Source organism: Brienomyrus brachyistius, chromosome 4 (genome assembly GCF_023856365.1).
Source record: "Brienomyrus brachyistius isolate T26 chromosome 4, BBRACH_0.4, whole genome shotgun sequence".
Classification (NCBI taxonomy): Eukaryota; Metazoa; Chordata; class Actinopteri; order Osteoglossiformes; family Mormyridae; genus Brienomyrus; species Brienomyrus brachyistius.
Genome location: NC_064536.1, coordinates 21,313,908 through 21,339,680, shown reverse-complemented (window position 1 = coordinate 21,339,680; position 25,773 = coordinate 21,313,908). Strand labels below are relative to the sequence as shown.

At 40.7% G+C, this 25,773-nt stretch overlaps 1 long non-coding RNA gene across 2 annotated transcripts in view; it reads left to right on the top strand.

Annotated features, from left to right (window-relative positions):
- The first annotated feature begins 257 nt into the window (after positions 1-257).
- Positions 258-25,773, top strand: part of LOC125740063 (uncharacterized) — a 66,751-nt gene continuing 41,235 nt past the window's right edge. Inside the window, exons 1-3 of one of the 2 annotated variants that reach the window (XR_007397433.1) lie at positions 258-518; positions 2,622-2,698; positions 22,497-22,593. This is a non-coding gene — a long non-coding RNA (uncharacterized LOC125740063). Of the gene's footprint in view, positions 519-2,621; positions 2,699-22,496; positions 22,668-25,773 lie in introns of those variants that run through there. The other variant, XR_007397434.1, reaches the window with a different exon arrangement.

Genomic DNA, 25,773 nt, shown 5'->3' with positions numbered 1-25,773 from the left:
TTAGTTATCCGTAAATTACAGCTGGGCTCTTGAACTCGCGTTCGTCGCCTCTCCGTTAGAGACTCGGAAACAGTCCTTTATTCACCTCCAGACTGCTCAGATTTCAAGCTGTATCGCAAAGCATCGATTGAGTGTCTGTTTCCCCACACATCCGGGTGTTGGGGGTTATCGTTTCTCTCTTGTCATTGGTTAACGGGGTTGGGGTTTACAATGTCATTGGTTCATAAGCTGTCCGTCTGACTTTTTGCGGCTCGCTTGCAGACTGTGGCAGCGCCACAGACAAGCACGTCCATGGTCTGTGTCTGTCTGTAAGTAATTCAAGTGATGTAAGAGTTAGAGTCTTGTTCCAAATATGTTAAAACGACGGGGACTGAAAGGAGACATTACCATTACCGAGCGTGCGTCTAAATATTTGTATTTATTTTAAACAAATCACGTAATACAATGGTTTTCTCCGCTGAAAAGTTTTTTTTTATGTCTGTGTCTGTGTCAGCAGACAGCTGTTCATAAATACACAGGTAAGGCAACTACGATTTAGAAGCTTTTATCTGAGCCAATAACCCGAATGCATTTGTGGCTTGCTTATATAAATGCGACAATACGTTATTAAAAATAATAGAAATAAAAAGCTGACGATTACATTGTTTGTAGTAATTTTAGCAACCAGGTGCCGTGGCTATTTCTTACTAAGTGGTTGTAACGGTAAGTCGCATATCTAAAATGTGTTGCTTTGTCAGATAAATACAAAAGCAACGAGCAGGAGACGCGGCGTTTTTGATCAGGGAGCCCGCGAACCTTCATTTATACCGTGAACCAGATGCGCAGGTGACGCACCTTCGCTCACGTGAACAAGTTGCGTAGCGATCCCTCTTTTGCATCCCAAGGTGTGATGTAAAGAAAGAGCCCACTGTACATATTATACCTTTTTGTAGAGCAAATTTGCGGTAAAGAGCAACGGCAGATGTATGTGTATTTTAATGTGTTTTGAGAATTGTGACATACGTCATTGCTATACTTGGGCTTGCAAACAATGCATAAAGTTGGGCTCTTGTTTTACTTCAATGCAGCGTGCACATGCAAATGCATACCTTCAAGGTCTTTCAGTGATTGGTCCTGGCAGTAATCCTGTACTAGGGGGAGTTGCACGTTTGTAAATTATGAAAAGAAAAGGGGAGCCGTTCTCGCACTGAACAGGCAAGCAACGTGCACTGGATCGCTCAAACGGTGGCGCCAATCCATCCTGAAACTGGTGTGCCATTTTACTACCTGTGGATATGGAGCCTGCAAAGTCAAGTATGCCAGTAATAGGGCTTTCGTATCCACCGCCCTGAGACGTACCTCACTTTGACAGTATTACTATTCAGGACAAAATTGATCACTTATCACGCCTTGCCTCAACCAGCCGATAGTGAATTTGCAGATTATTTGGAAGGAGTTGGGAATTTTTTGTCGACTAGTTTCTCGATGTGTTTTCCTAATTATTTGGTTGCAGAAAGTGAATATCTTTTTAGGTGTATTGATCGTGACTCAACCGATTTCTCTTGACTCGCAGTAACAATGGTTTGGATATCAAATATGTGATATATCGAATTCGGACCTTATCTCAAGGTTACTTATATGATAATATCAGTGCCACAGAAATAAACGGAAGTGGCCGTTAGCGACAGAGCACTACATGATGTCTAGACTGTCAAATGGCATTCCGCCTGAAGACATTTTATGTCATCGTCGTTCACTTTTTAATAAACGTATTGTTAGGTAAGGTTGAAAACTACAACTATATAGCTCATAGGAGTTTCTTAGGTTTGGCAGTTAATAGGTGTATGGTACTGATGCGGGATTCATGGCGCGTTTGTTCATAAGTTCACACTAATCTGGACGAATTGATCATAAGAAATACGTTTTTGTGTACAATATGTATTTAATGGGCTTTTCGGCTTTGGCGTTATAGTCTAATAAACAGTAAAGTCCGGCCTGTTTCAATAATGAAGGCTTAAAAAACACAAGATTAGTTGTATAAGATTTTTGGGAACAATTAGGCCAATCATACGTGTTGCTTGAGCCAATATTTTTACAATAAAAAATGTTTCAGTTTATACGTAATATTTAAATACTTTTTTGTGGGGCAAAAGTATTAGAAATTCTCATTTACTCTGCTAATAATAGTCTAATTGTTACAAAAACAACATAGCCGCTATTATGTTTTTGGTGAACTAATTGTAGGGAATAAACTGCGAAAATTAAGTCTGCATGTGGTGGCTTTTCTGTCAGACATTTTCCCGGTTGCACACGGCTGAAGTACAGTTTCGTCTTCCAGATAAATTTACACCATCTCTGGGCAGTTCGCTTAAGTCGCTCACCTGTCAGGTGATTTCTTACCACAGCGGAATGGACGAAATATCCAGGGAAATTTCGCAGGACAGTAAAAGCTTACTGGGCAAAAAATTGCCCGGGGGATAGATGGGTGGAAAACATTGAACTTGCGTTAAATTTCATTCGCTTCTTATTGGTTTGTGATGTTTGATCATGGAAGTCATCTGGATAAGCTTCATGGCTGTTAAATAGACGGGTCATTATATTTTCCCCTTTTAATAACTTTTTTTTCCCGCTTTTGTTCACAGTGAGCTAATAGGGGCAAAGGGATTGTACTACCTCTTCAAAGACAGCTGAAAGGAAGGGGAGGTGATGTGTCATACAGGTAAATCAACACGCTTATCTGTCAGTGGAGAAACATGGGAGGTATGGTGAAGGGAGATTGTCGGGGCGGGGGGTGAGGGGGGGTACATGCTGGTAAATGTAAAGAATGCTCACAGAAGCCAGGAGGTTGAACATAAGAGCCTCGGGTTGTGGGTGTATGTGTGTGTGTGGGAGGGGAGGGGGTTAGTGGTGGTCGACCCGGCGCCCCAGGGGGCCAGAGGCTGAGAATGGCTCCTGCACAACCCTGACAGCACTGTTCTCTTCCAGCCCTCAAACTGTCTCTCTCTCTCTCTCTCTTTTTTTTAAAAAAAACTGATATTCAGGAGATATCTTTTGATAAAGATTTTAAAAAGCGGTGGAAAAACTCCTGTCATCTGTAATTTTCATGCATGATCATGAGTTATGCATGCAGTCATGCATGATGGGGCTGTAAGTGATATTTAAGGCTTCAGAATTACTGCCCGTCCGCCTTGTTGTTCCATTCATTAAAACTTTGCTAGTGTTTGTAGCTGAGTTTGTTGATGACTGTTTATTTCAGTGTTGCTGTTTTTTTCATACTTCTTCACTCTTGTCCTTAATTTATCTTAAACGTCAAGTCAAGACTGTAAAAATGATGAGTGGTTCTGATTTGTGCATGCCTGAATTTCACTGGCGATTTACAGCATGTTGGTTTATATTTTTGCTGTTATTCAGTGGATTGAAGTGGTTTTGCCTTGTTTTTTGTAGCTTTTATGAAGGACTCCAGTTTGTTTATATATTTGAATGTTTAATATTGCACTGCTATGATTATATAATTTGGATTTTTGAAAATTATGTGCATATTTTGTTGAATCTTTTTTTGGAAGTCGGTGAAATTCTCTTTGTGACTTCTACAAAGGGCTGTCCCGGGATATTGTGCTTGAACTACTAATCTTAAATTTAAATAAAAAAATATATATATAGTTTTTTTTTTGTTGTTTTTTTGTCAAATAATCAATGAATAAGACCGTCTACTTTGCAATGGTGGCAGCTGTTGTGGGGTTTCCCCTGATATGACGTGGAAGATTTTTGCTAATTAGCTGAAGTGTAAGTGACTGGACAAATTTTTAGTTTGACCATTATCGAGCCAGTGTGGGGCAGGATGGCGAGAGCAGAACCTGTTATCGTATCTGTTTTACACTCTCGCGCCTGACGTTTCAACGTAGCTACTGGTTTTGCTGAAGAAGGAAGTTTAATGACTCAGCTTCCCGTTAGGAGCTCTCTGCAGGTAGATAAATAAATAAATTGCAGAGCTACAGCACACCAGCAGCACTCTTTTAGCATAGATACCTCGTGGTGTGAAAACTGGGCTTCACTGTGCTGTCTCATAGCTATTGCATGTGGGAGTTAGCATGACCATTCCGTGTGTGATGATTTTTTGCTACACAGTTTTGGCCAAACAGTCTAATTTCATCCCTTGATCGCGGTGAATCTGAAAAAAGATCAAGCGACTGTTGCCCTTAGCGTATGCAGAATTTGCTACCTGGCAGTCGCTGTTTTTAGCTTGATGAGTATTTTTCGTGCTGGTTTACAGTACCCGCTCTGGCTAACAGACAACCCGATTTGACATGTCGCTCTTTAAGCTGATCTGGGGAATAGGGGAGTCTTCATTTGGTAGCATTGTGCTTTTTGGTTTTATTGTTGTGCTGTGAATAGCTAAGGTGTGTGCTCTGTCATGCCACGCCCACTGTTTGTACACAACGACACAGACCCAGCAGCCACATAATGACTTGCAAACTGTGGCAGATCACGACTATGAGCAAATCCGCGACTCAGCCATTGCTGCTCCCAGTGCATCCTGAGTCATGTGACAGGTCATGTGACATCTAAAAGATCTGCACCGCTCAGTCATTTTTTTTTCTCCCTCCCTTCCTTTCCTGAAAATCCTTTTTTCAAACGTTGTCCTTCTAAAAGAGTCTCCTTCTAAAACTGATGTGGTCCGCTGCGTCCGGTGGCCGCAGAGACATTTTCAGGGAGTTTCTGGCAGACGTCCAAGAGTATCCGGCCAGTATCCCCTTTTGGCATTGTGATTGCTCACAATTCTGCATACAGCTGTACCCACTGCAGGGGTCTGGGGTGGATCGGCCTCCATTTTGTGGTACAGGAGCCGCTGTCTACTCCGGCGAAGGAATGCCTATCCCTTATTGCCCTGTGATGTGACAGAGAGACAACCTCGACCTGCCACAGATCTCTGTCCCAGAGAGGTTGTGTTTGTGTGAGTGTGTGTGTGTGGGTGCTGTGTGTTTTTTGCTAGTAGACCCACGATTTAGGAGGCGTAACAAAGTCGGCTAATGCTACGCACTCCGAGAATCGCTATCAGGCGTCATTTTTGAAACAGGAGCCTTAGTTACAAAGAACGTTTTATTTTCTAACGGATGTGATCCAGATCAGACCAACTTGGTGCATTGTTACCCTCAATAACCCTACAAATAATAATAATAATAAAAATTACTAATAATAATAATCGTGGGGGGAATATGGTGGCATTATGAAGCTTCTGTACTTCCTAGGGACAGTAATGCCAAGGTGATAATGGAGTGATATGATGAAAAACAAGCAATATTTTTTAGTAAAAAAAACCACTCGGCGTGCTTTAGCTGCCGATCTAGAGTAGCCTGAATCTGTCCCTTGTTGGTCAGTAGCTGCAGATAAACGTAATGTAATATTTTTTTCTACTTTAGATTTTCTTGGAAACGCTGCGGTTTCTCCATGATCAGTATGCTAATTTACTAATTACGTTCATTTATTTTATTTAGAAGAAAACAAACCAAATGTTTATGGCTTAACATTTTGAAATGAAACAGTCGATGGAACACACATAATAATCCTAGATGGGAAAAATGATCGATATATATCGGGTGTATATTTCCTTAATTTTTCAGGTTTAAACCAAGCTTCCGTTTTTTTTTTTTTTTTTACGGCAAATTAAATTAAATTGACAAAACGCAATTCTGGGTATCTCAGTTTCACCGTTGATTTTTATTTTTTGTGGTGTTTTTATTTTTGCGTGTCAGTTATTTTCATATAAGATCAAAAACGTACTTTAGAACAAACATTGCTTTTACGCACATTATGATATTTTTAAATCTATTTTTTAAGCAATAACTTACTTGTATATTAGTTTACAAAATTATACCGTCGAATTAATGGTGATTATTGTAAATCATTATATATTTTTAATTCGGTTTTTGTACGATCATTTTATACCAGAAAATAAATTAGCCAATACAGGTTACAGACTACATCCAAAATTTGTATTTTATTTACTCATTACCATTAGCTGGTGCTTGTAATTTTTAGGAAAATACGGTAACTGGAAAAATGTTTTTTTCGCTTTAAGATAATTATATTTCTGTTGCATGTGTCCCTGCTGCAAAGGATCATTGAATTGTGATTCTGTTGTGTAGCAAATGCTATAGTAATATCATAGTAATGTAGTAACATTTATCAGCTTACTTTTTGCACTTAAATTTTTCTTACCATTCTTCAAACGTTGTAAAAAATAATGTAGGTATTACGCTGTTTCCCGTGCTTAATCGTTGACAAATTTTCAGTTATCGTAGGTTATATATACTGCAAGTAAATATTGAGTTTTCATTTGAAGATATTTTGCGCCCGATTTTCTGAGTGAATTTTTAGAAAAATTATCAGAATTAACTGAGATTCCATGAAATAAATGCTTGCTATTTGCAGATTTGCTAATTTACTCTTGTGTCTGCTTCTTGTATATTTATTTTTTACTCAATGCATGTAGCAAAGGAGGCAAGTTCCACTTATAGTTTTATAGCTTAATTCCCATTGTGAACCTTACTGTCATAATTCAAGTAAATGACTAAATTATTAATCTGAAAAGAAACCAACTTAGTACAGCAAATTAAAAAAAAACATTTGTAATAATTTTTCTACAATTTTTCTACCGTAGATAAACTAATACTTGCATTTATGATGTGATTTAATGTTTGTCATATATGTTTACACACACATACACACACACACTTTTGACTACATCGTTATAATTTTAGCAACACAGTTAACGAGGTAAGTACGATGATTGAGAAATGTTTATAAAAATGTCCGTATTTTAGCTATTGTTTTTATTATTTTTAGCTTCTAGTCAATCGAAAGCGACTAAAAAAAATACGGAAAAAGCTTTTCGGGAGAAACCACTGTTTGTAAACCTTCGCTCAACAGATTGAGCACTTCAGCTCATGATCCCCAGTCCTCTGAGGAAGAGGAAGATCTCTCCTGTCCCCAAGAGCAGTGCTCAGCCTACCGGCCCCTGCCCTTGCCTACACAAGGACGGCGAGGAGCACTGTTCTAATCCGCCTGTCCGCTCGGTCGCCACAAAGGTGCGCGGTTGGATCAAGCCCTGGCTTAACGCCCTGTAATCTGTGCCTCGGCAGCTATGAGGTATTTCAGTTCGCCCACTGAGAGCAGGATCCGTGGCCTTGCAAAGTTCAGCGAAGTTCACCCCAATGGTGGCCTCCTAGATATGGCGGTGCAATGAAGACCTGACATTTCAGTGCTATTACCACGGAGCCAGTGGACAGCAAAGAGGAGGCCTTGTTAAAAGGAAATGCACAATGTAGAAAGCATGTCCAGCAACGGGTATCTGGGGTGTTATCACAGTACCATACATGTGTAATGTTTATCCTCTATTTACGCATATATAAGATGAGAGATGCATCATCTCCTCATAGATGAAGCCATGGGTACATTGTCTGATCTAATTGGGAGTTTTGTTGAAAATTTATGCAGTTGTATTTTTATAGCTACCACTGCTTACGGTTTTTTAAATTAAGCTTTGTCATTTTCTTTTACTAAATAGCTTTTTATGGCAGCGGGAACGTCGGAAGCCTCTAACTGGGCGCCAGGGACGGAGCTGGCCTCTCCAAAATACGGGCGTACTTTCTGCGATCAGGACCGCCGACCGACCACTGCTGCCCAGTTCAGTCGTGGCACCACCGGTACCAGTAGCTCCACTTCATTTTTGGCACAGAACCGGAGTCGGCGACAGGATCCGAGTGAGCCGTTTGTCCCGTACGCCAATCATGTTTACCAAAAATGACCTTCAGTGACCACCTCTTACTGGGGAGCAGGAGATTTTTCTAGACTGTCTAATTTAAATGACTTGTCCCTTTATTGTGCTTTGGTTGATGCTGAAGTCTTTTGCAGTTTTGCGTTTTAGGATTAGATCTCCTAATTTAAAACAGCCTCAACTCAATTTCGTCGTACCTATTATTTGGGACTGAGTATTATTATTGGGATAGGAAAAATGCTGATGTATATTTGATTGTTTTCTGTGCTGATTAACTTGATTTCAGCCATCTAACTTAAACTGTACTGCGGCATTGTGTTTGTTGTTACTGGAATAGTCGTCTTTCATTTAAAAAAATTAATAGATTATAATAAGCGGAGTTAACTTTCACGAGATTCCTTTTGGCTCCGTGGCCTATAAAATGAATTTATTTTTCGGTTGCCCAGCCTATCCTGAGGTCTCGGGAAAGTTTGGGAAACTTACTGCAGTGTGAATGAGCCCTTCTGAGAAACATCAGACGTCTGCATTAGTGTGAATTAGGTGTGGTTCAGTCTCACGCCCAGGACTGCAGAGGATTAATAGCTAAGCACAGTGGTACATGAAAGGCAGCTATGGACGTGTACCAGTGTACTGTTGTTAAGGACCCTTCCGGCTTGACCTTGTCAAGCTGTTTGGACGCGATGGAGTTTGAGTTACTTTTCTTTTTTTTTTTGTTCACTGAATTGTTTCTGCACTGACGTTATCGGGTCAAAAAGGACGTCGATTGTAGATGAGAGGGTAATACATAAATGTATGACTGGTTGACCCTCAGTTGCGCTTGCAGTTTGACTTGTTGATTACTTGTTTCCTGACTTGTGATCCCTTGGATATATTGGACGTTTGTGTAAGACCAAGATTTTTTAAACAATATTTTTGTACTATAGTTTTACACGCAAGATAATTGTGCACAGGGATTTCCAAATTTTAAACGAATTATTATGTGAGTAGTAATTTTTGGGCCTTCTGCAAAATATGTATTTAGATCATTTAGCGTTAATTACACGCGATTGTTCAAATATTGAAAGCTAGACCATTGTACCTGATAACTGACATTTATTGTTTTTACTTTGTTGATAATATAAAATACTGGGAACACTGGAATTTTTAAAGAATATACAACAGCCAGAAACATTACAACACATAAATATCATGAGTATACGACACATATATAACGACGAATATACAAAGGGCTTTTTTGGCATATAGCTTAGATGTACCAGACTACATTAAATGAACAGTTATCATATAGTGAGCATTTAATAGTCTGTATTAACATATATCTGAAATATAACAGACTACGTTAAATCAGAATATATCCAATATACAATCGTTATCTAATGGACTACTTTATATTACTATGAAACAGAGCATGTTTGATGAAATGGGCATATAGCACAATACTTAAAATCGATATGTAATATTTACAGTGTATGTGCAATGCGTGTGCGTACATATATACACCTATATAAAATGAATGTACATTAAAAATGATTACATAATGGAGTGTAACAGAATATTTTGTTCTGTGTAACATATTCTGTGTAACAGATATCCATTGAATATAGTATAGTTTGACATAAATGTACATTTAAGACATTACTTTATATACAGTCGGTTTTACTGCGACGGGCCATTTTATATTGACATATAACACTATACAACAGACATACAATACTTTCATTTGATATTTAATGGCTCCGTACTGGAGATTTAAGTTTACTTTATATTTAGGTAATGTTGTTCACATATGTATATTATATAAAATAAGTATATAGCATAACTTTAAATAGTCTGCAGTCCATATTTGCTAACATGCAGAATGAATATGCCCTAACATATAAAAAATCGACAAACGTATGTGTACGATAACAATATACATTTTACATTATACTGTATTTGTGTTTCTGTGTGCTTTTTTGTATTTATATTTAATATTTTGGAAAGAAAATGATGATTGAACATCTAAAATGTTCATTATGTTGCATGAGGTAGTAACGTGTCCATTAATGTGTCCATCGTTAACCTGTAGTACTGATTTGTGTTTTGATATTCAGAACATATAGTATTTTTGCATCTCTGGTCATTTGCGCTGTTTATTCGTAAGTGAAATACGCAATGCCGCCAGTCGCTGATAAGTTTTACTCTTATTCTTTTTTACTTCATTTAACCTATTAACTATGCTTTGGATATTATATTTTTAAGACATAGTATCTTTTAACGAAGATATACAGTGTGACCTTATGGACATCTGCTTTGACTGCTATGTAATACACTGCTGATCGTGTGTATACATTTCACTTTAGTTTTATTATAGCATTATAAGAAGACTAGCCGCCGTCTGTTCCGAGGTGTACGAACTTCAATTTCTATTATTGCGTTTATTTTGAGTCCCATATAGCATTTTCTGTCTAAATCATATGGGTCCATGGTTTACCTAAAATCATACACCCTTGGAAAGCCCTTTATACTTAGCAATTGGCACGATCAGTTAGAAGAATCTGTTGTATTTGTACTTGTATTTGCAATTGTATTTTCGAGAGCAATTCTGGAACCTGGGAACCACCACGACCCACTACCGTGTGTTTTTTGCTACTGGTAACAGTGGGTTAAAGTAACAATGCCTTAGCAAACCCATGGCTGACAACCCCGTTGCGTTTCCATGTGATTCACGCGTTTACCTTGCAGCTGAAGTTGACTCCCTGGAGTACAAAGTCAATTTGACGCCAAACCAGTATCTGGTCCCATCTGGTCCACACGGGAAAGCATCTTGTGACCCAATCTGGTTGGGAGCTTGAATGGCACAGGGCTTTAAGTCCACGCAACCATGCATGTAATTTCGTAGCAGTTTTTGAGTTACCGATTTGTTCTGTGAAACCAGTCGTATAGTAGCTATATTTTGCTTATACTTTGTGTTAGTATTATTTCATTTTATGAAAACGCAGTGCTTTGCAAATTATTTATTACATTCATCATTATTTGTGAGCAGCCATTATAAAATACAAAATGAGATATTTAGCTGCAAGCAAACATTAAGCTTTCACTTCTATTTCTTTTATTTATTAATTTATGTTTCTTGTACTCCTAAGAAAAAATCAGGGTTTTCTTTGCTTGATGAGGAAACATGAGAAAATTTTGTTGCTAAAGTTTATCGTGTAAGGGTTAAAGGTGTCCTTCACCCTCGAAAGTATCAAGAGTAGCTATGTCTACAAACAGCTACGGCACAGTACATCAGTATTGCGTAAATGGGCGAAAATTAGCTTCGTACTCTGGCTTTTAAGAATGATGTCAGGCTCTTTGATTCCAAGGTTTCCCATTTCTTCATCTTCGTAAATTCGAATGTAAATGCGAACGCGAGATGTGAGTGACGGACATAAACTATTGTGGCTTCTTAATCGTACAACGTAACGGTCCCAAAAGGTCAGGGTCAATGAAGTCAGGAGCACTTCTTATGGCCCTGCTCCGAGGCAATACTGAGGCAGGGGCCTTCCCTGTCAACCTCAAGGTTAATCCTCTTTTGATAGTAATTGATCCGCAGAAGGAGCATCCTTAAACATGAGCTTCCTCCCTTTTGATACCAGTGGAAGTTGTTTGTCTTTAATGTCTATGCTCAGGACGATATCCTTCTTTATACTTACAATTCTTATATGTCCCTCTAGAAGATATATGGACGTGAAAGAGAGAAAGATCAACATGTCTTTTGGCTCTATTGTGTTTTTTTCTGGAATTTTTAAAGGGAAATGCTAATGAGTTGATGGCATATCTGGTGTTAAACCTGATAACTATCAAAAAGCATGTCTTAGTATAGTGCGCAGAGGCTTATCCCATTAGATCTCCTGCTTCTTGGCTGTTGTACTGTTACTTGAAAAGTGTATTAATTGATTGGGTGAGTTGTTTCGCTGGAATTCTGGGTAATGGAGTGCTGGGAGTCTGGTGGTCATAATGAGGGACTGGTGGTTAGTTGAAGACTGGCCATTCTAGGACCACTCTGTCTTCAGGTAGCAGACCACTGACAACCGGTATGTCTTTCTGGTTGTGATGTTCTGCCAGCCGGCATTGACAAACGTTCCACATCTTGTTCCAAATTGCAGTTTTGACTGTAACCTCTGCAGTAGGTGGCAGGGGCAGCACAACTCGAAGGTGACAACCCCCCTCTTAGCCACCCCAAAGATCCGCATATGACCAGCAGGACAGTAAGACGGACCAGTTAATGAGACTCTATGGATACCACTCAAGTTGGCAGTACTTTGAGGGATTCCAGTGGTGGAATTCCGGCTTCATGCTAGACTCATAGGAGAGGGAGACCCTCAGGTTCAAAGTCACTAAATGATTGGAAGGATAAATGAAGAAACTGAAGGAAGAATAATACGCTGTTTTTGATGGAATTGCTTAGGTGTCCACCCATCCGCTAGAGGGCATACCTCTCGGCTTTGATACTCTCCAGAGGAGGCACGTCCAGACTTCCAAGCTCTATTTAGGCAGCTAGGAAATCTGGTTCTGTGCTCAGCCTTCAAATTTCCATCTCGATAAACTTAGTATTTGTCTGCACTTTCGGTATTCCTGTTACAGCGCCCTGGAACCACCGTCATCTCCCCACTGCCGAGTGTCCCTTTAGCGGTTTCGCTCTTGTGCCCCGACTTTTCTCCTCACTTTTTCCTGCGCCTGTTTGTCCTCATTCATTGCCTGGTAGCCGCTCTGCTTTTCCTATCAGTCTTCTCCGGTTTTTCAGACAGTCACCCATCAGTTAGCTTGCGGTTAAGTCCTGGTAGTAACACAGTGTCCAGGTTTTTAACAAAGGGTGTCTCTGCATTGCTATTTCCAATTAGCCAAGGAACAGCAGTGTTGCCCATCTCTGAGGACTTCCTTTAATGGCATCAGGTGGAAGTCTAACAAACTGCCAAAATTAGCTACTTAAGCTACTAGGCTTACTAACTATATTTATATATATATATATATATATATACAATTATTAAAATCAAATACCTTACAACGTAATACAGTTCAGTCTTCGCTGATTTTTACTGATGCTCATTAATGTTCATGACTTTTTATCTGTATTATACAACTTTTTATTCGGGTCAACTCTCAAAAAAATGAGCTACAATGAAACGGAAGTTGTGTTGTCGCAATTCCTGCAATGATTTTGAGCTCCTGCGGCATAGAAACATTATAAGTTCTTACTTGATTTATCATCAGCGTCTGTATCCATGCAGAAGATGTTGTTTAGTGAATGACAGGCGAGATGATGTGCAGCATTTAAACAAAAACCTTAGAAACCATATAATCTAATGAGACATAACATAGACGTCTTTCAACGACATGAGACAACGAAGCCTTCACCTAGGATGCTAGACATTTGAATGATTGTTTATTTCTGTTTCTGCTAAATGAAAGGGTGTTTGGTGGTTTAATAAGTTTCCATATCCTGAGTGTGTAAGTTTTGCACTTTTACAGATCAGAACAAGTTGCTCTCTTGAGGAAGATTTGTATGAGAAATTTTTCATGGCCCTCTGAAATGATACGTACTTTTTAGTTGCCGGCGTTATTCATTTTTTAGGCCATTAGTAGTTCATAAACTACTGGATTAATTCGAGTAGTCATCTGAAGTAATGAAAATAATGCATGTTTTCTTGAGCAAATACAGCCTGAACTCATGCTATTTTATGACCACTAGAGCTGAACAAGTTCTTGCCCATTCAATTACATTTTTTTTGAAGTACAGCACTTTGGCGATTTATACTTTTTTTCTGATTATAAATATTAGTTAATAACTAAACTGGATTATGTATTATTATATATTATTCTAATTTGAAATCTTAATTTCCAGGCATGTATTTTAAGGCAATATACTTAATGAATCCTTAATATTTTTTCTTTTGGAAATTATAGCACATGCAGCATGCTTTTTATAATGTGTAGCCTAGGCATTGTTTGAAATATTATCTAATCAGTTTTTTAATAAAAGTACTTTCATAGCTTCTTCTATAAAAGTTTTGTAAAGTATTTACAAAATGTTTCCTGGTGCAACTACTTGTGCCTAAGCCAGTTTCATATGTACTACCAATTTTCTGGTATGTCTATTCCGGAATGAAGCTCTCGGAACCACATAGGATTTTATACGGCAAGGCTAGCATGTGACCTTATCTCATAGCAACCAAAGAGCAGCCAGTCAAAAATTGGGAAATTTTGGTAGAAAGAGTCAGTTTAAATAAGGATCATTTTAAATTGAGTGGAGAGTGAAAATACACTTGTCATGTATTGTTATAACAGACAAGAGTCGAGACATTATAGAGTCATTTCTAAGGTTGAAGGGGGTCATAGGGCTAAACAGGACACTATTAACTAATTGAAGTTATCGTTCATATATTATTAAGCTATATATTTTTATACATTTTTGGATTGTTCCGGCTTTGAATTACTTGATGAGCCTGACTTCTGAAATTTTTGGACCTCTCACCAGACTCCAGAAGCCAACACCACATCCCTGGCACCTCCACATTTACCTCGGGCCGGGTCGCGGGCCGACGGCGCTGGCACTCTGTCCGGCTGCGTTACCGGTGCCGGAATTTTTACATTCAGCTGCCCAATCTCTGCAAATGATTTTTATCATATTTTTTTTCCATCCGTCCATCCATCCGTCCATCAATCCATCCGTCCAGCCGTCTGTCTTATTACCAGTTATCCGGATCATGGATATAGTCTGCGACCCTCCATGTCCTTTTTAGTTCTATTTTTGTATTAGTAGCATTTTTGCTAGTTCATGCCGACGTCGTTACACGGAAAATCAAAAAATATTTACTCAAAACCATGTTTCCAAAGAGTCACGAAGTGCGTATTATATGTTACTCTATAGACCGGCACCGACGATGTTTGCTTTTTCATGCTTATTCCAGAGCTAATAAGAATCATTCTAAAGGTGACTGACTCTAAAAATCAGGTAATTCATTATGATTTACAATAACAGTTCTATTGTGCAGCTTCAGCCGAAGTTGTAAATGATATCGCTGGTCAAGTACGTGCAAATTGGGTCACACATTGGATCTTTTTGTTATTTCATCGTGCTTTTTGTTTTTCTTCATGCCAAAGAGGGGAAGTATAATTGATATATTTACTTGTCGTAATTTCTGATAATTGTATTATTTTGGTTCATACAATTATCTCTCCATCGTCCAGCCACTCTTCCTAGGCACGATATCATGGGGGGACAGTAGCCTGCCGCAGTAAGCATAGGGCATAAGGCTGGGGTATACCCTGGTGGGGATGCCAGTCCATTGCAAGGCACACTATGGGCAGTTTACAAATACCGATTAGCCTAACTGTAAGTCTTTAAATGGTGGGAGGAATCCTTACCATCCTGGACATAAGGAGGACATGCAAACTCCCCACAAGCCCCCAACCCTGGAAGTATAAGGCGGCAGCATTACCCACCAACTCGCCGTGCCACACAGAACCCCATGGCATCATTTAAGTATTCATTTTGCGGGGATTTTTACGTACACACAATTAAAAATGGAAAAGAAATCGTAAAATATATATGATGCCTTATACTCCAATTTTATTTCTAAATTCTAAATCATGAGTTCTGTATCCAAATCTGATCGTTACTTTTCCTGAAGAACTGTTTGTCTACTCTTTTGCTTATTGGTATATTTCATTATAAATATAATGACAGTATACTGTTAACCATTACGTGACAGTACACCATTTCCGCCATATGTTTTTTTTCTTAAACCGTAAGGTTATTGGGTGGAAAAACATTGGTTTGCATTGCAATGTAGTGTTACATGCAAATTTTTATAACATTTTTAATATGATAGTTTCCACATTCGCATTTGGAGCTGCAATATACCTTTTTGGGTGCACATATCCTTTTCTTGTATTCTATTCTATTAAGTTTAATATAAGAAGGCAGGACCCAGAGGACAGGAAACACTGGAGTGAGATCTTTTTTTTTATTTTTGTTCCGTATCTCCTAGGTAAAAACAAGATTCACGTTTCTCAGATTTTTGTCTCATGAGGAAACATCTTTGAGAAAGTCAGAGAAACCTGTGTGAATCTACAAAATAGATCCCTGCAGGGTCTAGGAGAAGGTTTACTTTGTCTTCACTCAAAGTGTTTCAGGACACCTTGGAATGAATTTACTACAAGATCTCAATGGCCACTTCCCCAGGCCTCTAAAACTGCTGTACCCAAATCTAGAAACATTTATTCTGATTCTATAACATCTTATTTAAAAATTTTTTTTTGAGTTATTAACTAATTCGAAGAATGGCTATTCTATATACGTATACATACATGCCCACACACACACATATACATATATACGTATATATACCTATATATGTGTGTGTGTGTGTGTGTGTGTGTGTGTATATATATATATACACATACACACAGGGATGAGTTTTAAAGGTGGAAATTTGGTTGCAACCAAGTAAAGATCATTAGACTACCTTTAAAAACACCCAGAAAAGTAAATAATACACCATATGACAAGAAATATGAATAAATTTTGTATCAAAAGGAGAAGCAGTCAAATTGCTGCACAGGTATAAATTTGGGGGCTTCCAGAGACAGAAGGGCAGCTCAGTTTGAGTATCCCCACAGCACTAAGGAACACTAAACAAAACCTTTGATTATTTTGCTTCTCAGAGTTCAAGGATTAAGTAACTTTTGCTGATAAATTTCAAACCCCGTCGAACTCACTACTGGTAAAAAGTGGAGATCATCACATGCTATGACCGATTTCACTCCTGTCTGTCTCATCCTCTGACACGAAGCTTAACTTGTTCATTGAGTTTGCCTGTGAAAGTTGTCAGCGGATGTCACATGACTGCCGTAAGCCAATTAAAATCCCATTGTTCGAGCTGTTTGTGTCACAACAAACAGGTTTTGAGTGGCGTTGATGGAGTGACCATCCATGAGGATCATTTCACGGGTTACTCTGAAACATGTAATTATTTGCGAGGATGTTGATGATAATTATTATGATTATTATTTTTGCCTTGGCTCGACTCTGGATAACAAGGATAACAAGATACGTGGACACATTTTATATCCTGTTCTGTCTTTCTGTCTTGTTTTGCCAGATGTTTAATAGGAACTGAAAATAATTCTGTTAAACTAAAGATGACGACGGGATTTTTTTTTTTGCTACACTTAATGTAGGTTTGACCTTTTCCAGAGACAAGATGAAATTGCTCACTCGTGTTTATTGTAGCTCATTTGCAAATGTAATAACGATGTTACAATAACAATCATACCAACGCTAACGATAATACTAATAAACGGTTCATTCTTGGCAGTTGCCTGTGCATCTTGTTCTTGTCACCAATAAGGATTTTTTGGAGCTTTCCACTGAGATGCTGCCGTTCTCACACTTGTCAATGGCTCTTGAAGCCTTAGTTAAAAGGGGGTCTTCTGGCCACCAGGCAGACCTGGAACACCAGGTTTCGTTTTGGTGTGTCAGCCCTGCTAAGTGCCGGCCTGACTCTAAAGGGACCGGGCCATCGATGACTGATCACAAACTTCTAAACCCTGTTCAAACTGAAACTGTTTTGGGGCTGAGGCTCAGCTGGGCTCTGTGACCAGGTATTGTGACGGTTCCTGTTCGTCTCACAGACTGACCTTAGTCGCACTACTTCTTTCACTTTGTGTTTTTTGTGTTTGTTTTTTTTTTTTTTGAGAATTTTGCAGTTGCGTTGTAGTTCTAATTCCGTGCTTTTGTTCATCCTGTTGTCGTATTCGGCTCACTCACCCAACTTGTTTGTTTGTACTTGTTCTGTGGAACAAGCTCACTTAGCTCAGCTCCCTGCACTCATTTCGTTTATCCAGCTGGTATCGGGGGGATTAATCGGCCAAATCCCTAGAATTTTGTTTGAGCTGTTTGTTTTGTTTTGTTTTGTTTTTTTTACATTTTTTTAATATATATAAATCTCATTGGCATCTGTAAGTCTCATCAGGAAGAGTGAAAACAGAGGTCAGGTAAGGACAGGAAAAAGTATCAGGGCAAGTTAAATATGATTCATGAAGTGCTATGCATTGGAAAGCCCCAGGACAAACTAATTGTAAAGATTGTACTCATTGTAAGGCCATCTGTTTTGGCTGGAGTCTCTCAGTGGTGTTCATAAAATATTCCCTCATTTGTAATAACAGCGTTTCGCCTAAGGCAGAGTAACAGTGTGTCTTACAAAGTATAACTTCCACGATCACGTCCCATTCCAGAGTTCGTCCGATTATTTACTCAGTTAATCATCGATCCACCCCGCCCAGATATGGCATCCGGTAAGAAAAAAAAAGTTCTAGAAGCCCCTTATATGAACAGTAACTTGGAAGCCTTTTCGATGGAATCACAATGGCGGTGCGAGCGGGAGCTCAGTGCCGGACAGCAGGCTTGGGAAGTCTTTTCTGCAGGATGACGGCCCAGCCCTTCTTTATTCCTCAGGAAATTCTTTATTGACAGCTCCCATTGAAAACCCCCAGACTGTTAAGGAAGGGAATTAAATTCCCCGCGATTTTCGGGATCGCATGATAAGGATTCCAGGCCGGGGGGGCCGGGGGGGGTGGGGGGGGGGGGAGGGAGGAGGAGGGGGCACACCATTGCTTTTGCCCAGATGAAAACCCCAGCGGAGAGATTTTACATTCAACTTTTAGTCCATAAATAGCATTTCTTTTAAATATAATATAATTCTGTTTCCATTTTTTTTCACTATAGCATTTTCAAATCATATTTTGAGAGTGGCTCTAAAAAGTTATTTACTTTGAAATTGTAATTAACTACGTTAGTAGCAGCAACTGCCGTATAAATCCCCACAGAAATGGGGAGCCATTATGAGCGCCTCTTACTGGTGCGACGGCCGGCAGTTATTTGCGTGAAAGTGAACAAACGCCGCTGCGTGTGTGTGTTGAGCCGGCTGGCCTGTATCCGTCCTCCTGCATCCTTTAATTGAAAAAAAAAAAAAACAGTTTGCTGGGATTCATTTTGTTCCTGGAACCTTTTATCTGCCGTGGAACCAGATGGCTGGAAGGTCCTCTTTGTGTCAAGACGGCCCGTGTGTGAAAAAGACGATGCCCCCCCCCCACCCCAAAGTAATCAGCGAGACCGGAAGGGGTCTGCGCTGGGGTCTTCAAGGAGACAATGGGGTCTGGATACATCTACATTGCAGAAATGTGGATGCGTCTGCCACACAAGCCTCTCCCTTTCTCCTTCGAGCCTTTTTGACCACGGTTGACACGGAGACTTCCTACTTTGATCAGCGGAGGGTGGAGGGGGCAAAGAGCCCTCAGAGGCCAGGGGATAAGTCCACAGGCTGCTCACCCTGCACTTGGCTCCTGCTGGCTCTGTCTTCCGGAAGGCATTCGGGGAAATGGGGAGGGGGGGGGGGGGCGAAGAGGGGGGTGTACATAAGGTCTAAAACGTACCTTGACCTGTCTAGACGGCAGCACGTTTACTGTAGATCATTTGCTTGTTTTTATTTTTTATTTTCATATATATTTTGGCATTGCTGTTACCAAAGAGAAGACAAGCCCCTTGGTCTTTATTGTAGTTGGGCTACAGACACAATTATTGTTGAGGGGATCCATGGTGGGGTGGGTTGCATGGTAGGGGGGGAGGTATTGTTGGAGGAGGAAAGGCGGGGGTGCCATTGAGACCAAAGTGCTCAATACCCCAGCCCCAGCAGACCTTGCGCAAGACCAACTGTAATGAAATATACCAAAACTTTTCATCATCGTTTTCAAACCACCCCAGCCACTCTTCAGTAGCAGAGGTTGTTTGTTTTGTATTGTTTTGTTTTGTTTTGCTCGTTTTCTGTGGAGACCTTATGCCTTTTTATGTTTTGTCTGCTTTTCGTTTAAACTTTTCACAGTTTAGGGGAAGAAGAGGAAAACCACACGGCTGTTTTTTTTTTTTCCCCTCCCGTATCTGTGAAATTAGTTTCAGTTCAGGACTCACACCTAAGCAAGCGCGTCCTCTGAATGAAAGTGGGGAAGTTTTCAATGAAGTTCTTCACACTGACTTCAAAAACAAAAGCAAGATGACCCTTTGCAAAGGTCCTGTCCACGGACCAGTGGTGGAAGTGCTGCCCGAGTTTTAGCTGTTTTCACTTTGACTGTCCTAAGGCACCACAAACCTTGAAATTTGATGTAAGTAATTTTCATTTTATTTGTGTATAATAAGTATTCTGCCACAGAAATATCGCAGAATTAGGGATCACTTTTTAACTGCACATTGTAATGTATATGTACAAACTCCTGTATTTGTACACTTTGAAATTTTAACTTACTCGGCAAAACTTGTAGTTGTAAAAACTGTAATGCATCTTAGTCTCGTAGTTATGCATACTAAGATTTAACTCAAAGTTTAAAAGAATCATTCAAAAGTACGATTTAATTTTATTTTGTAACATCGGCATTCTGTGGATTAAAAACTACACTTAAGTTCATTTTCTGCTATTTTATATTTTTAATTTTTTTGCCATAAAAAAACATTCATTGTATTTTTTAGGAAAGGTTTCATTACAACAATGTTTTAAATGTATGAATAAAAAAAATCGATTCACTGGTTAACAATGTCCACCATAAAAAAGGAAAATCTCAAATGTAATAATTTTATACATATCCAGTAAATCCAAATATCGGCGCTGTAGTGACAGACTATGTATTTTGATTTTAAAACATTAATTTAGAACAGTAGAATACACTTATACAAATAATGACAATAATGTTTCCGGAAGCCTCCGACTCTGCATTTGTGTGGCTGCATTCATAAAAATATATGGTTGTTTGTTTGTTTGTTTTTTAGTTTTGCCCATTTTCTAATATGTCCCCCAGTTGGGGGCATGTGCCACACAAGAGAGATAGGGGGGGCAGCTACACAATGACATGTGAGGGGGGCAGGAAGGTGGGGGGGGGGGGGGTGAATGCCTGTAAGAGGAGCTGTAATTGGTCTTTGGAAGTACGTAGCATGCACCTTTGCATGCGGGGAGCGGCGGTGGTAAATGGGACGCTGGCGTTCGCCACGGTTTCCGCATGGCGTGTCCACGTCGGTGACTGGGCTGCAGGAGGCGTAAAATGGCAGTCGGCACTTCATGCCAAGCCATACTTCAGTCTCACGTCCTTCCCACCCCTCGCCAAGAACACCCTCCCTCTCTCTCTCCCTCCCTCTCTCTCTCTCTCTCTCTCTCTCTCTCTCTCTCTCTCTCTCTCTCTCTCTCACACGCACCCTACTCTCGATCTCCTCTTGCAGTTTGAACACAGTGAGGAACTGGGGGACAGCATCACCTTCCCAATTGGACCCCACCCCCCACCAAACCCCCCCCCACCCCACCCCCACCCCCCAGCTCAATGGGCGGTGTAGTGTCATATCAGGTACCTCTCTGCAATTCCTCGCCGACCTCCATGTTGCCGAATGAATAACTTGCAGCAGAGAGGGCTGGGTCTTTTTTTGGGGTGGGGGAGGTGGGGGAGCATTCACTCTCGTTGTTTTGACATTGGATTGTCCTTATAAGGTACTCAATTAAAGGGGCGCTCTGAGACGGAGATTCTCTTGACGGATAGCCCAGCCCTCTCCACGGAAATGGTGTGCATGTGATCGGCGCGTTAACCATGCGGCCGCCAGCATCCCACGTGTACCGGCTCCCATTTCCACCTGTCCGTTGAGTGATGCACGTGATCGCCCAGATCTACCCGCTTGGGATTGTGGGATATTCCAAGTTAGCCTTATTTTTCAATGAGAAACGGGTTCAATGCGGCAATTTAACAACTTTCAATGAAAATGCAACTGAAATATGCGTACTTTGAGTTATTATTATTATTATTGTTATACTTTCTGGACTAGGCTTCAGGTATTCATCAGTTCTGTACTGGATAAGTATCTATGAATGGCGGATAATTATTATAGTAGTGTGAAATGTCACATAGACGTGTGCATGCGCTTATGGGCCCGCTGGTAACATCGATGAAGTTTCAGGAGAGCTGCCCAGCAACCTGCCTGTTACGGCGGCATATGTTTGCGCTTTTGCCCTGCCTCCATATACCAAAATGCACTGAATCAGGCTCGTAGTCAGAAATAAATTGGGGAGGGGGGGGTGTTGAACAACCATACCAATAGGTTCTGCTCAGTTCTGCTCTCACCGACCGGGGGGAGGGGGGCAGGAGGAATTTTGAGGGGGGTTCAAATTTTTCTACCTGGTAACATGCCTGTTTGGTAGCAGACAGATTTCAGGAGGAGTTCAAACTTATCTTTTTACGACCTGGCTATGTGTCTGCATTGAAGACGCATTGCGATCGCGGCCATTTTTTAATATAACACCAGCATCAATGCTTTTCAAAGCAAACAGTGGAATCTAAAATTAGGATGACTGATCATGTGACGCTCATGTAACGTTATAACCCTCCCAGCGCCTCCACAACATTACTGCAATTCTGTGGCATCATCATGGAGACGTTACCGCGGCGTCTCCATGTTACAGGCAGCCTTCCTGGGGGTAACCCATTTCGGGTTACGCAACCAGGCTTTACGTTCGGCCAGGGGTTTTAATGACGATTTCACAATTTAATAGCGTGATTTTAATTTTTAACGTCCGCATTGCGAGCCATGGTGTACCCCAGCCTACCCCCTCTGGGAACTGTAAGCACCCATCCGGCTGTTAATGCTGCGCACCTCCCTCTCTCCCTCCCTCTGCCTATCCTTGTTCTCTCCACACAGGGCACCAAAGAAGCGGGACTCCGATGACTCCTCGCCAACCCCCCACCCCCACAGAAGCAGAACGTTTCGGTCAACGGGAGACGCGGTGGTGAACCAGGTACTGTTGCTGCAGACGGAGAAGCTGCTCTCGCACCAGGAAAGTTGCTCGGCCTCCATGTCGCCATGACTGGCAGTGGGGGGCGGGGGGGGGGGGGTGTACGTGGGGGGGGGGGGGGTCACCTCTGGCAATCCAAGGTTCTTTTTCCAGCACAGAAATTTCCCCGTAAAACGTTTAACCAAAGAATGGCCAAATAACAGTGGAACCCGACGATTTCTTTTTTTTTTGTCAGTCTTCATTTTTGTGTATGTATAATTGGCTACAATAAGCTAGGAGGAAAAATGTTTTACATTATAATAATGAATTAATAAAGTTTGTTTTGTAAGACATTAATGGTTTATTATGTTTTTTTTTATCGATTAGCAGTCATGCGATCTATTTTTGGGATTTATTTTGGTGTCCCTTGATCAAAACAGTTGCTAAATCGATGGGATGAGAATGGACTTGGTGGTGAAATGTTTACCTCATCGCGATTTATTTCTCATTACATGGCAGCACATTCAGAGCTTATTTATCAGATTCCTTGTCGTTTGTTTTTTTTTGTTTGTTCCCTCCACTGCAATCCTGCAAAGCCTCCATCGTTGTGAATTAGCATTTATTGTATAAATAATGTTACGTCTGTGCCAGTGTTCAGTTCAGTCAGTACTCTGTGTTTAGTTGTATCGGAGACACCCTTATAGGAGAAAATCAGCATGCTTACTACGTAGCCAGGACACTCGCTAAGATAAACCTGGCCAACCTCTGCTAAACTCGAATAGCAGCAGAAGTCACACGCAAACAGGACGAAATGTCCCCGGCCATCATTGCTCATGATCACTTGTGGAATTGGCTGCTTGTTTTACCATCACGGTGGAGTTTAGCGGCGAAGAGGCATTTCGAAGCGAAGCCCAGCACAGTCATGCGACAGCGAGCTCCCTGGCGCGCGACATCTGTGCAGCCGTTGGCTTTCTCACGCGCCGTGTGTCTGCTGGGTGGGGCCCGCGGGGCGCTCAGACGTGTGAGAGTGCCCGTGTGCTGTGCCTGGGTGTATGTCTTACGCCTAAATTTCAATGAATTCCTCGTACCTAACCACCCCCACCCCCCCCCCCCCCCCCAGCCCTGAAATAAACCTGATGGTTTTTTTAAGCGTTGCATAATTTTCTCTTACGCAGCAAAAAAATTAATAATAAACAGCGGTAACTGTTTTTGACGAGGGTGAGAATGTTTTGACCCCCTTCCCCCCCCATAATCATCGCATTACTTGAGGAAGTGTGTTCTTAGAAGGTCAGGCTGAAGAACAAAAGGTCAGCATCAAAGGGGTGCAAAATAATTACAACGCAAAGGTCAGCTCCTGGGTGTTTAGTTCAGTGAGAGAGGCAAATGTGGCATGAGACAGTGTTAAATTTTATTTGATACGCAGCGATCGATTCTTCCAAATCAGATCAATCGCATCTAATGACTTTAAATCTACTCTGATGTTTGATAACACGGTTTACATTTGGGAGAGGATGCTAACAAAATTGTATATATATGCCGAATATACGTTTAGAAAGAAACTTCTTTAAACGTTTCGTATTATATTTATTTGCTGCTTTAATTGCATTATCTAAAAATCTGTAAAAAAAAAAAAAAATGCATGGGTGGGTCTTATTCTCAGTTATTCTTAATTCGCAACTCAAATGATAAAATGCGATGCTCATATACACATATGCAAAGAAATGCATGCAGTCGTCCTGGCACACTATGGTACCCTTGAGTGAGGTCCTTGAGTAGGTGTAAATGAGTGCACCTCTAGACACAAAGGCTTCGCACATCGGGAACGCGTGGACCTCATTCAGGGCAGCTTGCCGACGGATTAGCGATACGAGAAGCCTGTGATTCACAGTTGCTACTGCCGTGAGGCTAGACTCGCGGTGTCGTGGCTTCAGAACAATGATGCGAGTGATTTTCGTCTGCAAGTTTCGCCTATTTTGTTCTGTTTTTGTTCTGGGGTTATCGTATGGGCTTGATGAACTTTAGATGGTTTGGAATTAGCTTAGAGCAAATCTGTTCAAATCGGAGCATTCATCCGAATAGCTAAATTCCTGGTCTAACGGTCGCTCTGAATTTTAAGGGGCCTGCACACTATAATTGATATTTGACTTTGGATGTGTTCTGGGTCAGTTATTTTTGAAGCTTATCCTTCTTTAATAGTCTAAAAGTTAACAAAAAAAAATTGGCCTGTCAAGGACACTTCAGAAAAATGTCGAATGACAAGCAGTATAGATATAAGTGGAGGAAAATAGCAAGTTAAATATACAGGCCTTTTTGAATCGAGTTTTGAATAATATGAATGTGACCTGAGCGCTGTAGCTACTGAGCGTAAACTTCATGTGGTAGTCTGTTACACACATTACCTTCACCTGGGGCCATTTCACCTTTTCACATATTTTCTCAGAGTTTGCTTAGATTATCAACTGAGTTTGAAAGCAAGTGAATACCTAGTTTGAACAGACCTTCTCATGAATCTTGATTTGTATCCCTTGCTTTCAGGTCTTTTCAAATCATAATACATCCGATTCACGAGCAGAAATGTTAGCGTTTCATTCTTCCTGGCCAGAATATCGTGTCGGTGTCGTCATGGCTATGTGATGTCACCGTCTCATTCAAGATGTTATCGTTTGTTCTGCTTCACATGGTCCCATGGCTCTGAAACCATGTTTTGGAAAGTTCCTCAGGCTTGTTTACATAGAAGGTCTGGTTAGAAACAGTGCAGAAGGCAGATGATAACCAATGGTTATGTCCAGCAGGTAGAGGAGCATTTAGGGACCAGACTTTGGACCAAAAGGCAGAAGCCCCACTGCCTCAGCCCCCAGCAAGGTACTTGACTTCAAAATTTCTGTAAAATATTCCATTGAAATCAAGGGATAGGACTATGGAGTGGTTAGGCAGGGATGTGTGGAGCCGGTATGTAGTGGGGTTAAAACCCGAATCACGGCTGCTTCATCCTTGTGGAGCTTCTGTGTGTGTCTAAGAAAGGTGAACCTTTTAAAGGTTGGTTTTGCCTGCTGAAGCCTGTTATCATGGCAGTGATTTTGGCTGCCTCTCTAAAATTTGAGTGCCAAGTGCTCGACGACCAAGTTGTTTTAGACGAGCAGATGTTAGAGGGAGACAGCTCAGTCGCCGCAGTGACCTTTAACCCCGGACTATTTGCCGTTAGCC